The sequence below is a fragment of the Lactuca serriola genome, chromosome 5, assembly GCF_051521515.1.
Source record: "Lactuca serriola cultivar US96UC23 chromosome 5, Lser_US96UC23_V15, whole genome shotgun sequence".
NCBI lineage: Eukaryota > Viridiplantae > Streptophyta > Magnoliopsida > Asterales > Asteraceae > Lactuca > Lactuca serriola.
The window spans coordinates 210,957,720-210,962,926 of NC_136412.1; positions in this window are offsets into that span (position 1 = coordinate 210,957,720).

The following is a 5,207-nucleotide window of genomic DNA, read 5'->3' on the forward strand; positions in this document are numbered from 1 at the left end:
TGTCAAACAGTTATTTATGTCATACCACTTAAGAGTTAGACTACGATTTGCAGGTTACTATAGTGACTTGCCATTAATGTGTAGTCATTTCAACGTCTGACTATGAATTACAACTCTGACCACAAAATGGTTGCATTTAGACTATGCTTTTGCAGATGGAGTAGTATGTATAAATATCACTTATAGCACCAGTTTATTATAATCGCGACTTTATTATGACTTCCTCAAAAAATTCGAATTTTGCTCATGCAACGAAGTAGATTGTTATTACTGTGATTCAGTCGACCCTTTTTTTACACCCTCTTCAGCAGTTTGATGAAAATTTTGAAGAATTGAAAAAGACTGAAGAACAACAAGAACAGGACAAAGAGTCATCCCCGACTTCTCACTCAACGTGGTAATGAAATTGCATGGGAATGCAAACAATTTTAATAATGGACAGACCTCAAAAAAAACGAAATCAAAGAGCATGAAGAATGAATTAAAAAAAAAAAAAAAAAAAACTAAGAAGACAATCAAAACGACCGAAAAATGGGTTGTTGAGAAGGACAAGAAGATGATACATCTTAGGGTGCAAAAGGATCGGTTGGAAGATAAATTTAGAATTAGGGATGACTATATAACAAACGAGAAAGAGAAGTATCCATTGCAGTTCCCTGAGTTTAATAATTAGTTACAAAAATGTTGTAACATTATCATGAGTTCAGTTCAGTTTGTTGTTTTTTTAAATAACATTTCTTGTTATAATCTGCAAAGTAAATATTATAATATAAATGCTTAATTAATTGTTATAATCTACAAACTAAACTAAGATATGAAAGCTTAACAATGTCTTGTAAGATTTAATAAAAAAAATTACAATACATAAAAAGTTAACAACTCTTCATTTCAAGGTTGTTTTATATATCAAAATCAGCTTCATAGGTTTGTGAGCAACTTGTTGAACCACCAATATTAAATGTCATTTCTGTAGTGAAATTTTCGTGCGACGTACTCCACTACCGGACACCCTTCCAGTACAATTGTCTCTCGTGTGTCCTACTTGACCACATCTAGAACACTCTTTTCTAATTGGACCATCGCCTTAGGATGGAATGCGGTCTGTGTTTCTTGGCCTGCCTGGCTGACGTTTATTCATTATAGGTGGCTTAACAATCATCAAATCATCAGGGATCTCCCATTCGGATGGCTTTGGCAGAAGGTTTATTGATTCCTCATATGTTTTCCTCAGTGTTTCGGTAAAGTAAGCATTTAATGCATACCTCGAGCATTATTGGTAATTGTTGACTGTTAAACATCTTATGATATGACCAAAAGATATCCCATCAAGTTGCCAATGCCTACATGTACATGTCATTTGTTGGAAATCAACTATCACGTTTTGTGCCCCCTTTTGACCTCGCATTTCGTATTTGAGATCATGCAAACAACCCACTTACTAAATGTTTTTTAGTTTTCTTTAACAATTTCATCGGCCCAAGGGGTAAGTGTTGTTGCTTCCACTTAAAAAAGACACAGAATAAAGAAGGTAAGATCAATAAGATTTATTAAAACATTAATATTAAAAATTAAAAATTAACTTAATACCTGCAAAGTTACGTCTTTGAAACCACCACTGTTGCATTGTTGCACGAAAAAAATCAGTCAACATAAGTATCGACACCTTACGTGCGTGTCTAGATAATGCATTTATAGACTCCGCACCGTTGGACGACATAAGATTGTATCGGTTCCCTCTAAAATGTGCCTTAGACCAACTTTCTGGATTTATACTTCTTAAGTACTCCTATACTGGTTGTTTTGTCTTTCTCATAACTTCCATGGCAGCGTCAAAAGCATCAACTATGTACGCCCTACAAGCCTCCCAAAAATTGCTTTAACTGTGTCACTCTTCCCGAATCTAGATACTATGTTGAAATACAAATGGACACCACATATTCCATGATGAGCGTGAGGAAAAATGTTGGCAACGGATGTTGCTATAGATGGAGACCTATCATATATAATTGTAAGCTCCTGCATATTGACTATGCAATCACGTAGTTTTTGAAAAAACCATGTCCAAGAATTTGTACACTCATTTTTGCAGATACCATATGCAACCGGTAATATTTGGATTTGTCAGTCTGTAACGACCGAAAAATTCCAACCAATTTAAATTTTTCAAAAACAACCCGATTTCATTAAATTATTACAAAAAGGTTTTCAATACAATTTGTTTAGAGTATTCCCAGAATCACATCACAACATAAACATGAGGAGAGGTACGATCATGCCTTCGCCTTGTCACAGTCTCCTGAAGAACCTGAAAAACATTAAACCACAACTGTAAGCCCAAAAGCTTAGTGAGATATCCCCAAAATACCAACCACACATACGCCTTTCCAGGCTACGACCTTCCGGTCCAAATCATAATGCCTTCCAGCCCATATCATACATAGCATACATAACATATCAGAACACAGAACAGCCATGCACTTCGGGTCTACTGTGAGACTGGTCCGCCGCACCGCCCAACAGTCCACCTGGTCCACCCTCCGAATCTAGCCATATACATCGAGTCTGCAGAGTGATTGGTCCGCCCGCACCGGGCCTTCAATCCACCTGGTCCACTCTCTGAGTCTACAGTATGACTGGTCCGCCCGCACCGGGCCTTCAGTCGGCCTGGTCCACTCTCCGAGCCTCGGCACGTCTGGTCCGCCCTCTTGGGGCCTACAGCCTATCCGGACCGCTCGCTGGGCCTTCGGGACAACTGGTCCGCCCTGGGTATCTTGGCCTACAGCACAAAGCAGGACCTGCCTCAACCCAGCTCCAGTCCAAACAACCATGTGCACATAAACATACAATCATATAGCAATTCACATTCAACAAGCCGATCAAACAGATCACATAACATATCATAATCGTAACCAGGATACCGACCTAACCGGTCACTAGCATAGCATCACCCTACATATCAGGGAACCAACCTTAACTAGGTCTCTAACATATACCATCCTAGCTACCAGGATGCAAACATATCAAAGCAATAACGTAACAACAAATACCCGGATCTCAATCCGATAAAGGGTCGGCCTTGGTGCCTTAGACCCTGATGATATAGTGAGGATAACTCACCTCGAAACTGCCGACTGAACAGATAACCCAAGCTGCTCCGATCACTGATACGATCTCCACCACTGGCCAACCACCAAAACACTGAACTCAAAACAATATCCAACAATTATGAAAATGCCCCTGGAAGTCAACTGGTCAACCCTTGGTCAAAGTCAAAGTCAACCCCTTACTGACTCTACTCGCCGAGTCAACCCGATGACTCGCCGAGTCCCCATGCTCAGAATTTCCCCAATCTGCGACTCAACTCGCCGAGTCACCCCGAGACTCGCCGAGTCCAACAACTCTGAGTCCACTCACATACAACTCATCGAGTCATCCCTTGACTCACCGATTCTCAGCTCAACCAGAAAAGATTAGGACTCTTCGACAAGACTCGCCGAGTCCAAGAACAGACTCGTCGATTCTAAGGCTATCTTCAACTTACTCGTCGAGCTGTTCTTCCAACTCGCCGAGTTCCAAGCCATCTTCAACCAACTCGCCGAGTTGTTCTTCCAACTCGCCGAGTTTCAGCCTATCTTCAAGCAACTCGCCGAGTCTACCCATGTGACTCACCGAGCACCACCGGGTCTGAAGCCAAACCGAGGCTTTCCAAGCCATCCAGATGATCCAAACCATAGATCTACCCTTCCTAAGGCCATCCATCACGTAAAGTGGCAAACTTTACGTGAATCCAAGGAGATCTAGGCATTTTCACTCTAGGTTTTGGGTTTGGGACAAGGTAGCTCCTTCAATCACTCAAAAACAGGGACTTTTATGCATTCTAACCCTTCTCCATTCCAGATCTGAGGTAGCAACCTCATATCTAACCTCTAAACTCCAATACATCAAAAGATATGATCTCTAACACCTCCAAAATGATGAATCTAGATAATAGCAGCTCAAACAATGAAGTAATACCTCAAAAGGAAGCTCCAAGAGAAGATTAATTCGAATCCTTACAAAGCCCTTTGACCCAAGTCTCTTTTCCTTCAAGATTCCTTCAACAATCACTTCTTCAAGCTCCAAATGCACTCTAATCCCTCAAAATCGCGCCTCAGGGCTTTCTGGACTTCAACAGAGGGTAAAGAGGCTGGGGAGAGGGTATAATGTTCTTTAAATATGGCTCATCCTCTGGGTTTAGGGTTTTCTTCACTCAGCGACTACTCGCCGAGTCCAGCCTCCGACTCGCCGAGTTGGCCACTTAACACGCGACCAAAGTCACGACCCTACTCGCTGAGTCCACCCATGAAATCGTCTAGTTCCCCTTCCCAATTTACTCTTTTTGCCCTTCAACTTTACTCTTGATATGCCGGGATGTTACAATTCTCCCTTACTTAAATTAAGCTTCGTCCTCGAAGCCTGCGGCAACTCAACTCTAGAAATACTCCCACAACGCGCCACCTGGCATTAACCAGACCAGGTTCCTCAAGGCACAACCATCGAAAGTTGAACTCACTTTCTCCTTTCTTACGGTGTCCTGGCCACCGTCTCAAGCCGGCCACCGACTTCACCCTCTGATAACCCCACTTAACAACTGAGTACTACTCATGATGCAACACTGCTCCAAATCGCAACCATCACTCGACCTATATGAGCTAGAAATAACCATGCACCACTGGATTCCCGATCCGAGTCCAACTCTATCCATTCCGCTGACAGAAAGACACATTCTTCATAGCAACTCCCATGAGTTCTCCTCTTGCAATCACATACACATGTTAAACTAGCTCTAGCACCCTCGGGTTGGGAAAACCCGTTACACTGACGACATCTCCAAACATCCCCCAGGTACATACACAATTCCCTGATTAGAATCACAATGAGAGCCCAAGACTCCCTCCCTACATCCCTTCCGAGCTTCTTGGCTCTACACCCGCGGAATTCCTTCCGCGACCTCAGCAGACATCCCAAACTGGATGTGATTCCATTCCACTGCCGCAAACACGCTGCTCAATGACCATACTTGGATTACTCCAAACATAACTCTGCGCTGCTGCTTTCACTTCCGTGAATTTGCACTCCCTCTCGGAGTTACACTCCTCTCTCTTTCCTTTACCAGGGAAATCCACTTGGCCGCCTTGTCACTACGACAACTGCCACGGTGCTCGCCC